The following is a 12,606-nucleotide window of genomic DNA, read 5'->3' on the forward strand; positions in this document are numbered from 1 at the left end:
TCTCGGCTCCTCACCACACTCCTCTTCACCCTCGCAGATTCTAGGATCGCCTCTACCGTCCAGAACTGTTTAGTCCCACCATGACACAGGCATGTGCTTAACTTGCCGTCTAAGATCACGGGCAGCCCGGCCGTCTACCTGGTCCCTGGAGATGCTCCTGTCTCCCAGGCAGCTCTCTGATGCATCCACATGACGATAGGAAGAGGGACAGGAAGGTGGGGGGGGTGTGCCGTGAGCAGCCGTCAGACCTGATCTGCTCCACGACACATGCATGGGCACTGCCCCCCGCCTTCAGTCCCCGTATTGTCCTGCAGGCCCCACTTGCTGCATCTTTCCCACACACAAGAAAATAGGCCAAAAAGGGTTTTGGATAGTTATCTTATTTTATTCCCTTTTTGTTTGTGTCTCTCTGCTGCCCTTGCCCCTCAGCTGTCCCCTATCTCAATCTGACGCACACAGTTTCCGTCTGTCCTCATTTCTTCTCTTCCTTCGGAAAGCATCCAAGATAAGGTCCCCTGTGACTTGTCTGGCAATTTTGTCCTCGGCCAACCCAGCTTCAGCCCACGGGCTGCAGAGTCTTTTCTCCCCGGCAAACGAGAGCTCCTAAGATCTCACCACAGCACCTGGGAGGTGCTGCGTCACTACACGTTGGGACAAAGCAGATGCCGAAATAAAGGGAGTCCCGGGCTCTGTGCAGCAGGGTCATCCACAGACCTGCCGCCTCCAGCTGCTAGCCCACAGGACAGGTCACAAGGAGGAAGGGCCGCACCGTCATCGCCGGTCCCGAGCCACGAGAGGGGAGATGGACGGGAGACGCTTCGTCGCCCCCTGAGCCCTGCCCAGGGTGGGCCACGGATGGAGGCCTCCCTCCAGGAGCTGAAGTTCCTTTAAAAACGACAAGCATTGCTGCCCCTCTCTGAGCCCCGGAGCCTGCCAAGCGCAGAGGATTCTCTCAGATGCGGGCCGGGGCACCGAGAGTGCTGTTCCACCCGGAATCGGTTCTCAACACCCTCAAGCCACCAAGACACAAGCAGACGGCGTGTGCTCTCACCAGGAGGACGCCGTCCCCACGAGCTGCTCCTGACAAACGTCTGAGCCTGGAGGACTAAGCTGCTAATTCTCAGGAAACATGGGACAGAGGGACGGGATAAGTGAGGTCTGGAGGCAAAGTCTAGAAGAAGCGGGACTCAGACAGAGAAAACCTCGAGAGGACGGGCGGACTGTGACTAGATTGACAACACGCAGAGAGCGAGCGAGAGCGACCTTCCGATGCGCCGGAGAAGAACCCCGTCTAGATTTCGACTCAACAAACTGGGAAAGTGCCACTCACGAGACAACTGGGGAAATCTGAACACTGACTATATATAGGTGGTTTTAAGGAATTTTAATGAAGTGTTTTAGGTGGGATAATGGCGCTTTGGTTGTGTTTTTTTAAAGTCTTTACATTTTAAATATATACATATTTCTATATATACGCTTACACACCACACACGCTCCCAGACACGCGTGCACACATGCACACTCATACACAGACACTCTCACACATGCACACAACACAATTATACACTCACACACAAACACACTCTTTGATCCAAGTCCACACGTGCATGCATACTCACACACTTATACATTCTTACACACTCGTACTCTCACACACACCACACACCCTTGTGTGCACATGCAATTAGATGCACACTCTCACTTAAACACATTCTCGCACACTCACTCACACAGACATACATCACTCTCACACACCCACTCTCACCTATATGCACACTCTCTCACACTCTTAGTCTTACTTACACACATACTCTTGCACTCACACATATATACACACTCACTTCCCCACACACTGTTCTTACACACACACCACCTCCCTCTGTCACAGACGTGACGACAAGGCCCGTGAGGCCCGGGGTCCCACTGGTGAGTGTCTCGCCAGGCCCACAGCCGGGCCCACAGCCCAGCCCCTGACCCGGCCCCTGACCCCGGCCAGCGCTCTTCCTCCAGCTCCTCCATGCTCAGCTGGCCAGGGTGGGGAGCCTGAAGGAAGTTCTGAGACAGGAAGTGGCCGTCCATCCGGTTGAGCTCGGCCTGCTGGCCTTTTTGGCTGCTCATAACCCTCCCTTCCGGTCTCAGATTTCCTCCCGGGATTTGCCCTTCTGTGCTCAAGACTTTCTGCGCAGCGACCCAAATCTCACCATGTCAGGCTCTGAGGGCTCTGGCCCCCAACACTAGGGAAGAGATGATGAAACAGCACACAAGGGCTTGGGGTTTGCTGTGGAGAAATTAGAAGACATCCTAAAACCCTGAGCTAGAGACTCAGACACCCGGGGGAGCACGATCAGGGCGCCTGGCTGGCGCCCTCCCAGGAGAGGGGACGTGAGCGCCATCCGTGCAGAGGGCACAGAGCAGGGGTCTGGCTCGGACGAGACTCAGCCAGTGAAATTCAGTTCTTTGTGGAGTAGGAAAGTGGGGATCCACGGCTAAGGCATCACGCATATTAGTCTTGCACCAAAATCTCCAGGAAGAAGAAAAGGAAAAGAAAAAGTTGTCCATAAGAATACTCTATAAAAGTAGAGACTTCCCTTCTGTACCATTACCATAAAAATAATTTCTTGAATCAAAAAGCCCAAGGATTTTTCATGGTGTTTCATTATCTGTAGTGTGACGCACACACACACTTGCACACACACCTGCCACAGGTGACCACATGGAAGGAGGAGTCAGAACCACCACCCAGTATAGCACTGGATCCTGACAGGCCGCACACCAGCTGGCCTTGGCCTGACCCCGTGCACACAGACGCCTTCCTCGTGCCCTTTCTTCCCGACACGCTCCTCTGCACCCAGGGCTCTTGTTTCCTGCCCACTTATTGTTTTCTAACTGTGAGATGTTCCCAGTTTTCACACCTTCCTCTGCTCTGACCCAGCCTGGTGCATTCTCCTTTTTCGTGCCACTGCACAGGGAGTGGCGTGTCCTCCTATTTAGCAGCAAGGATGCCCACCCCGTGAATGGTGGCAAGTGAGTGGAAGATAAAGTGAGTCCAATGGAAAGGGGGGTAAAACAGAAAGTCAATACATGTGACACGGCCAGTGAGCTATTGGGCTTAACGTTTACACATATACGCATGCGTGCGTGGAGTTTATACGTTAGTGTATACACATGTTATACGTGTCATAACACACAGCCACTCTTTAGAGGCACACGCAGGACATGTGGCTTCACACAGCTCAGCTCCTGTCTTCCCCTATGCCCCGCCAGGCCCTCAGGTCACCTGGGTCCCTCCTTGGCCACATGGGGCAGGCAGGGCCCAGCAGTGTGGCAAGTGTCCCAGGTGACATTCAGACTCACTCCAGTGTCCTTCACCATGCACCATGGGGACACCGCCCAGGCGGGACACACTAGGAACCTGCCCCAGTGCCACCATGAGAGACCCACACGGAAGGAGTCTGTCCCCTGCTTTCAAGGGGTGGCCTCGGCTTTTCCACTTCTTCTGAATGCTTTGGGGTGATGTCCAACAGCAGATGAGAGGGAGTGAAGTCTTCACTCGGCCACCAAAGCTGCTCCTTCAGTGCTTAATGGCTGTGTTGAGTTCCCTCCTGGGGAGGGCCTATTTATCCCTGCTGACCGACATCTGGGTCCCCAGGCTCTTGCCATTCTCTCTTGCCCCTCCGACGTCATTAACTGGCCCATCCTCGCTCCACGGGTGTGAGTGTTTACATGCACACACATGCCTTTGTCAGCCACCAGGCCGTTTCCAGTTTACTTATTGCCAGGCAATGGTACCCACCCTTGTTTCTTTCTTTCAATTCTTTCTTTTTAAATGGCTTCCTTGCATGCACGATGTCTGCACAAGAGAAATCCACCATTAAGAAATGCAAACCTTTCCCTTAGGCTTCTTCGAGACCTGTTTATTCCTCAAGAAAGGTTTTGACATTTTTTCCTACAGCGAGTTTTCACCTCCCCACGTCTTTCTACAGGAATGAAGGTTATGAGCACTCCTTTGTTATACAAGCAAGAAAGCGTAGTTCTTTGGCTTCTATTCATTAACTGCAATGTTTTTATTTCTTGCAAATAATCTGGCTTCTGCAGCTTTTATTCTTTCCTAATGGCACGAGGCTGTTGTGTGGAGTACTCTGCTCTCATAGTGAACTAGCACCCGGCCTCTGTTCTGCCCCCATCTGGCAGGGAGCAAATACGAGGTACATTGGTCCATCCCACAGCAGCCCTGTGAGGCGCTCTCGGAGCCCTGGGTCCCGCCTGCTCAGAAACCTCCTCCCTGGGCTCCGGCTCCGACGCAGAGCCGGGCAACTCCCTGCACGCGCCTCCTCCTGCTCTCACGGTGCTCAGAGTTCACTCTCGAGTAGGGTGACTGACTTTTTAGACAGAAACCCCCAGACACAGCCTTATCAGACCAAAAGACCCATAATGATATAACATACAATAAATAGTTCCTCACATAGCTTATGACTTTAACATAATATGAAATACAGGTATTTACTTGAAACCGTATATTATTTTGTATTTTTTGTTGTTCTGTTACAGAAATGTTATTATTTAAACCAAACTGCAATAGGACTAGTTAACAGTGGCAATTAGTAGGACTCCATGGTAGGACTGATTAAACAAATAATGTGTGTGAGAGAAGCAGAGGGATATTTTTGTGATGTTTCTTCCTGTCCCCTGACTCAGCCATTTGTTTATCCTCTTTTTAACTCCTTGTTGAAGATTTCAATTTTATAGGCTATGTTATCCTGTATTCTTAAGATACATAAATGTAAGACTTTAAAAAAATTAGACCGATATTACCTACATTTCATTTCAGAAAGCCGTGATGCGTCCTTCTGTCCCGTGGGCCAATCGGGTGGCTTCACTCTTTCTGCTTCTCCCTCCGAGCTGCCTGTGGCCATCAGGACACCGTTTTCTTCTCCAGGGTGGTGACGCCGCACACCTTCCACTGTGGATTCCACCTGCACGTGCAGCGCCGCCTCGTCGAGCCCACCCTACCATGTCTTCTGATCTTGGTCTGCATCGTAACGGATCACCACCACCTCACCGGCTCCCAACACCACCTTGCCATCGCTCAGTCCTGTAGGTCCGCAGCCTGGCACAGCACGGCCACGTCCTCTGCTCAGGGTCTCAACCGGCTAAACTCAAGGGCCAGCTGGGTTTGCCCCCTGGGGTTCCTCTTCCAAGCCCACCGCTCACTGAAAGAATTAGCTTCCTCCACTCTCTCCACGTGGTCCCTCCATCGTCCAGCCAGCAGTGGGCCATCGAGTCCTCCTCATGCTTCAGATCCCTTTGATTTCCTCCTCTGGGCTCCTGTGACTACATGGATACATGGGTCCCTCCCAGGTCATCCAGGATATCTCCCTTTCTTCAGGTTGGCTAATTAGTAACCCGAATTCCATCTGCACAGTCCTCTGGCCATGTGACATAACGGGTGGAACACCGAGAGAGTTCATGGGGGCCAAAATTCTGCCCCCCCCGAAGTCCACCCGCTGGTCCCCAAGATCCAGGTTCCTCTCACATGAAAAATATGTCCACCCCACCCCGTGACCACACAGGTCCCCTCCCACCCCATTACAGCAGCAACTCAGAGACTGAAATCTCCTCCTTTAAATCCCCAGGGCAGTCGTGAACAAGGCCCCAGGAGGAGCTCTCCTGAGGCCCGGTTTCTCTCCATCTGTGGACTTGCGACCAGCAGACAAACTATCTGCTCCTAAATCTCAGTGGTGGGACAGGCATGGGGGAGCCATAGTAGACATTCTGGTTTTAATAAGGGGAAAACAGCAGGCCCCAGTCCAGTGCAGTTTCCATATGCAGCTGGGGAAGTCCATGAGACGTCGTGGCCTGGGGATAATCCTCTGGGACCCCACCCTCCGGCTCTCGGCTTTGCAGGAGAGAAACCAAAGCAACTTCAGAAAGCAGGGAATCTACGCCAGCGAACTTGACACCGTTGTGGGCTGAGCTGTAACCCCTTAAAATTCACATCTGAACCCCCAGACCTCAGAATGGGACTGTGTTTAGAGAATGGATCTCCAAAGAAGTCATTAAGTTTAGGTGAGGTTGATAGGATGGGCCCTAATCCAACGCAACCAGAGTCATAAGAGGAGATCAGGACACAGACACACAGAGGGATGACCCTGTGAGGACACAGGGAGGACACGGCATCTACATGCCCAGGAGGGAGGCCTCCGAAGGAACCAACCCTGCTGACACCCTGATCTCGGACTTCTAGCCTCCAGGACTGTGAGAAACTTCACGTCTGTTGTTCAAGCCACCCGTCTGTGCACCGTGTTACGGCAGCCCCAGCAAATTCGCTAGGACGCTAGAAACAGTGTCCACTGTCCGAAGGCAGTGGGCCTCGGTGCTGCAGAAAGCGCTCCACTTGCCTGAGCTGCGCTTATGGGAAAGGATGGGTGACCACGATGCTGACCGTCACCCTCCTCTTCTCATCCAAGATCTAGACGCAGAGCCTAGAGAGGGGCAGCCCAGACACGACGGCCCACCCGCCAATCCAGCTTCTCCCTTTCTCTGCTCACCTTGCCTCCTGGCCCCTGGACTCGCCTCGGTTCTGCCTTTCTTGTCAGCATTCAGCCGGGGACCCCCAGACGGTTCACCTGGGCCTGGCCCACCTCTGCCCTCACCCATCTCTCCTCATTTGCTTTCTGTGATATAGCTGGCGGCTGCCTTTCCGTGCCTTGGCATGCCATCCTCTGTCCGCCGCACCTCACTCCTGGCTGGTTCCTTCCAATCCCCCAGACCTGGGCTTAGATGTTTCCTCCTCGGAGTGTCCTTCCCTCATCATCTCCCTCCTCCACCTCCACCCCCTGCACTTGACTACCAAGTCCGGAAGGAGGGAGGAAGGAGATGACGTGGAGAGGAATGGAAGGATGGAAGGACAGAAGGAGGGTGGGGAGAAAGGAGGGAGGCTGGGGAGCTGTGAGGACTAATGCGTTAATAAACATCAAGAACAAAGGAAGTAATATATTAATCAGCAGTTGCCACCTTCCTATAAAATATGCCTTGAGTGAGTCATCTGTGCTTAAGGACTCAACACCCGTGGCAGACACCTTGGTGGACTGGGGCCTTCCACCTGGACATTCCCTCACCTCTCTGTTAGAAGCCAGTGGCCCAGTATGAATGCCACCTCTTCCACAGATCCGCACTATTCCCACCCAGAAAGTGGTCTCCCTCAGACTCCTGTAGAACTTGGTGCTTCTTCTGGAATGTGCACCACATTCACCTCCTTCGTTGTCTTTTCTCTTACTCCTGGTTCCAGTATCAGAGGGCCAGGGACCCACCCCAGCCCAGTGTCCAGAAGGACTGACCAGTGAAGAACTGACCAGTGAGGCAGGTGCCTGCTCACCCTGCTCCAGATCGCAGTGATGGGCCCGTGCTGCGGCCGCCCAGGGCTCTGCTTTCCACGGAGCCCTCCTGGAGAAGGACGCCTCGCTCCTGCAGGTTTTTCTCTCCAGCCCTCCCCTCTCATTCACTATCTTCAGTCCTCTCTGGCTTTACAGTGATAAGCTGATAGCCATCAGGGATTACAGCCTTTTAAAGTAGGAAGGCCTCTTGCCAAGAATGTTCATCAAGCAAGAAATCTTTGTTGCAATAAATATGGGGCCAAGGCTTTACTCCTTGGCTCTCTTGAGATGGAAATTAAACAAACATGCAAACTGGCCAAGGGCCTGCTGAGTCATACTCACGAAAGGCTCAGCAGGAAGTTGTCATCTCTTTTTGTAAGTGACCAAAAAATTATTATTTCAAGAGGAAAAATTCTTCAAAAGGATCACATTTATTTATTTCTGTTTCTTCTGCAAGTCTTTATCTGTGCGAAGAATGTAGAACTGGGGTGGTGATGACATTGAAGAGAGAAGCAAAAGAAAGACCCGCCCCCCTCCGTGGGGGAAGGCAACGTGGAGCTCAGAGGAACAGAAGAGGATTTCTCTGCTTGCACACGGCTCCTCCAGCCCGCCCACAGCCCTCCCCACACCTCCCTCCTGGCTTCCTCATGGACCCCACAGAAAATCAAGCAGTGGGGACTCAAGCTTGCTGTTTGGAGCCACCATATGCTTTTGGGGCATTAAAGTAGAAAAAGATGGAGAGCTGATGATTAAATAATTCAACCCCCAAAAGAGACCTTCCTGCCAGATCGTCTAGTTGTTGAAGCAAATTTAGCTTTTTGAATGAAAATGGAGCTCCGTCGAATAAGTGCGTGACACTTCAGCAACCAGTGAGTAGTTGTGTGCATGGCCGTATCTAACCCCCCAAGTTATTTGGAAATGAATAAATACAGCTGGATTGATATTTCAATACCAAACTCACAATTCACTCATTTTCTACCCATAAAATATATTATTTTAGAGACATTAAGGTGGGGTTTTCTGTGCAGAGATGAGTACGATTTTACCATAAACTCAGCAGTTGTAATTCCCACAAAACGAATCGCTTTTATCCCCTAGGGATAATTCTGCTTACAAAACCTTTCACTGATGTCTCAGAACTAACTTCTTTGCTGTGATGGAGATTGGCATCCTTCACCCAGATTGCTCTTGAAAAAGCCTGGATGTTCATCTGGGCTCTGTTGCCAATCTGAAGCCAACTTGATAAAAATCATGAGACGATGCCGCTTTCCATTCTCAGGGCTTTATTCCTGAGCAATTTTCCTGACTTGGATTTCAAGTCAGTAAAAATTGCAGAGTGCCTGCTATGTCCCAGACATTGGGCCAGCAGGAGGGCTGCGAAGGCCTGTGACTAAGACATTGTCCCTTTGACACCAGGACCTCGGAGGAAAGTAAGGATGTCCTGCAAACATTCCCACACCGTGTGTTCAGTGCTCTGGAGACCTGGATAAGGCAGCAATTAATTCTGCCTGAAGAGGAGGTTAGAGAAGGGTCATGTGTAGAGTTAAGGCAGTGGGAAATGAGAAGATCTGCAAATTATCATTGTGAAGGAAAAGAAATTAAAAATAGCACATTCTACTTACACAGTAGAAAGAACTAACGGCAGGAGGGAAATTACGTTACTGTAGCTGGGGCTGTGAAGCACGGCTTTCACGTCTCTGTAGACATCCATCACTCAGTTTATGAATGAAGTTCACTCGTCAGTGCAAAATTTGATAAACTGAGAGCCCCATTTCCTTAACTTACGTGGGAAAAGCTACAATCAGGGTCTAAGACTCCTTGCTCCAGAAAACCCACCATTAAATGGAGGATTTTATTTCCAGGAGGTTTTTAATTACAAATTCAATTTCCTAGTGGTGATAGGACTGCTCAGACTATTTCATCTCAGTTGAGTTTTAGTAGCTGTGGTTTTTGAGGAACTGATTCATTTCTTTTAAGTTATTAAATTTATAAGCATAAATTTGTTCACATTGTTCTTTTTTTAATGACTGCAGAATCTATAGTGACATATCATATTTCATTCCTGACATTGATGATTTATGTCTTCTCTCTTTTTATTTTTGTTAATCTTGCTAGAGATTTGTCAATTTTATTGATTTTTCAAGGAGCCAGATTTTGTTTCATTGATTTTCTTTATTGTTTTCCTATTTTCAATTTCAAAGTAAGCTTATTGTTTTCTTCCTTCTGCTTGCTTTGGGTTCTTTTCGCTATTATTTTTTGTTTTTTTTTAGTTTCTTGAAGTAGGAACTTAGATTATAACTTTCAGATCTTTTCTCATTTCTAATGGTAGGCATTTATTGCTATAAATTTCCCTCTCAGTACTTCTTTGGTTGCATTCTACACAGGTTTGATACGTTGTATTTTCATTTTCATTCATCATTCAGTTAGATATTTTTTAAAATTTCCTTTGAGACTTACTCTTTTGCTCATAGATTATTTAGAAGTGTGTTGCTTCATTTCCAAGTATTTAGAGATTTTCATGTCTGTCTGTTATTGATCTCTAATTTGATTTTATTGTGGTCAGAAAACACACTCTATGATTTCAACTTTTAAAAATTTGTCAGCGCCAGCCCAGTGGCAGAGCGGTTGGGTCCAAGTGCTTTGGTGGCTGGGGGTTCACGGGTTCAGATCCTGGGCACAGACCTAGCACCCTTTGTCAAGCCATGCTGTGGTGGCATCCCACGTAGAATAGAAGAAGATTGGCAACAGATGTTACCTCAGGGCCAATCTTTCTCACACACACACAAAAAATGTGTTGATATTTGTTTTAGGGCCTGGTATATGGCCTGTCTTGGCAAATGTTCCACGAGCACTTGAATGAAATATGTATTATGCTGTTGTGTATGGAGTTTTATGTATACACCAATTAGATTCTGCTGGTTGATTCTGCTGTTCAGATCTTCTATACTCTTGCTAATTTTCTAATAGTTCTATCAATTGCTGAGAGAGGAGTGCTTAAGTCCCCAACCATAACTGTGGATATGTCTATTTCTCCTTTCAGTTCTATCATTTTTCTTTTATATTTTTGAGGCTCTTACAGTACAACCCAGAAATCATGCTCCTAGGTATTTGTGCAACTGACTTGAAACTCTATGTCTACCCGAAACTTGCACGTGAATATTTATTCACCATCATCAAAGCTGGAAGCAATCAAGATATCCTTCAATAGGTGAATAGATAAACAAATTGTAGCACATCCATAAAATGGGATATTATTTGGTGATAAAAATAAACGAGCTATTAAGTTGCAAAAAGATACGGATGACTCTAAAATGCATATTTCTAAATGAAAAGTATCAATCTGAAAAAGCTACATGCTGCAAGATTTCAGTTGTACGAAATTCTGGAAAAGGCATAACTATGAAGATGACAAAAAAAATCAGTAACTGACAAGGATCCAAGGGGAGACAGAGGTTCGAATATGTGAGCACAGGGAATTTTTAAGTGGTGAAGCTATTCTGCATAATTCTGCAGTGACAGACATCGCATTACGCACTTGTCAAAACCTATGGAACTTTATAGCACAAAGAACGAAGCTTAATGTATGAAAAGTTTTAAAAAAATCATTAGGCAGTTGGGAGTATCCCAGGATGGAATGAGAATATGACAAAGACAATCTAATTGTATTACAGAAATACAAAACTACTTCTCTGAAGAGCTTGAGAGAAAAAGGGGCAGACTTAAGTAGCTTTGGAAGTAAGTGGAGCATATAAGACTAAAGGCCAGAGAAACTGTCCATAATTGCTGTACCCTAGTTATGAAGTTGTTTTCCGTGGGAATGTGGCTTGACAATTCTGACTTTACTACACTTGTATATTGCAATTGAACAATCAAGGATGGTGGGGGGCAGCTTTCTCATCACTGGAGTTACAGGTAAGCAAGGGCAGGAGGCTAGAGTGTTCCAGGTGGTAAAGGATGAGAGTTGGAGACCTCAGTATGAACTCATGTTAGCTTAACATGGATACAGATTGTTATATATAGAAATGCTTATAGATAAGGACATACCTGGGCTAGTATACACATATATATTTCTTTGCTCTGTCAGCTGAGGGAGCCCAGGAGCAATGACATCCCTTAACAATGAGCATATCAGTGCCCAAATCTTGATTTCCAATACCAATCTCCAATTAAAAAAAAAAAATCAGGACACCGGGGCCGGCCCAGTTGCACAGTGGTTAAGTTCACATGTTCCGCTTTGGTGGCCCGGGGTTCACCAGTTTGGATCCTGGGTGCGACCTATGCACAGCTTCTCAAACCATGCTGTGGCAGGCATCCCACATATAAAGTAGAGGAAGATGGGCATGGATGTTAGCTAGAGGCCAGTCTTCCTCAGCAAAAAGAGGAGGGTTGGCAGCAGATGTTAGTTCAGCCTAATCTTCCTAAAAAAGAAAAAAAAATCAGGACTCCTTGGAGAAATGGATGATTCTAAAATTGGGGCAGGAAAAATACAAGATGAGCCTGGAGTATCTTACAGTGTCAGAGAATAAGGAAATGCTCAAAACAAATGAACAAAACCCCACCATGGTCAAATATGTCACAGCAGCAAATTTAAAGAGCCCCCCAATGGCTAAAGCCAGAAAAATCTGAGCAAGAAAATAAATAGTGTTGGATTATAACTCAAAGTTTAAAATAAATATCCGTGGCCCCATAGTGATATAAGTAAACGAATGAATAAATAAATAAATCGGGGAGAATAGATAAATCTTTCGTGCAGACTTCCAAATCAACTATGTTGGTACTCCACCCTCAAATGTCCTGGCTTCCTATAATTTTTTTTGTGCAATTTAATAAACAGCTTTTTGAATGTTACCGCCTACGTCTGAATTTTTTTGTGTTTGTGCTTCCGTCTCTCTGAGTCGTTGGTCTTCCTTTTCTTCCCATTCTTATTTTTCACGTTGCATGTTTCATCGCGGCGCACATCAGCTTTTCTGGGTTATTGCTGCCCTGCTGCTCGCCTCCGTTCCTTCGATGTCAGCATCCTGCAAGTTTTACTTGGGTGTTGCTCTTCCCTCTGTGCCCTATGGATCTGTTGTAACATTGATGGGCATTTGGGCTGTATCAGGTTTTTGACGTAACTGTGCTGGTAGGAACATGTCTCCTGTTATAAATACGTAAGAGTTTTTCTAGAATGTGTTCTTTGGGATGAAATCCCTGGGCTGCATACTAACTAGGTGTTCAACTTTACTAGGTAACA

This window comes from Equus quagga, unplaced genomic scaffold (genome assembly GCF_021613505.1).
Source record: "Equus quagga isolate Etosha38 unplaced genomic scaffold, UCLA_HA_Equagga_1.0 268.2_RagTag, whole genome shotgun sequence".
Lineage (NCBI taxonomy): Eukaryota > Metazoa > Chordata > Mammalia > Perissodactyla > Equidae > Equus > Equus quagga.